Genomic DNA, 393 nt, shown 5'->3' with positions numbered 1-393 from the left:
TCGAGTCGCACTTGGTGATGATTATTATTTGATAAGTAACAGGCTGGTGATAATAATTGTTGATAATCAGTAGGCTGGTGATAATTGGCAAGTAAATGATGATCATTATTTAATAGCTTACAGGTTGGTGACTATGGTTAATCGATAATGGGCATGTTAATGATGTCCATTATTCAGTAACTGACAGACTAATGCTAACATTTACTTGATAACTAACATATTAGTAATCATTTGATAATTAACATATTAATTATGATAATTCTTTGATGATTAACATGATGATAATTCGGGTTAGTGATGATTTCAAATACAACAGTGCTATGCGTTTTGTTAAGTCTCCCACTTCTTGGGATGATAATGTGAATGTGCCTTTGAGTTGCTTACACATGAGCG

General features: G+C 32.6%; 1 protein-coding gene across 1 annotated transcript in view; it reads left to right on the top strand.

Moving 5' to 3' along the window:
* Positions 1 to 393, top strand: part of LOC119585348 (methyltransferase-like protein 24) — a 7098-nt gene that overhangs the window by 3694 nt on the left and 3011 nt on the right. The window lies entirely within an intron of this gene.

This window comes from Penaeus monodon, chromosome 19 (genome assembly GCF_015228065.2).
Source record: "Penaeus monodon isolate SGIC_2016 chromosome 19, NSTDA_Pmon_1, whole genome shotgun sequence".
Lineage (NCBI taxonomy): Eukaryota > Metazoa > Arthropoda > Malacostraca > Decapoda > Penaeidae > Penaeus > Penaeus monodon.
Note: the sequence above shows the minus strand (reverse complement) of the source record. Positions and strands in the feature narration are given on the sequence as shown.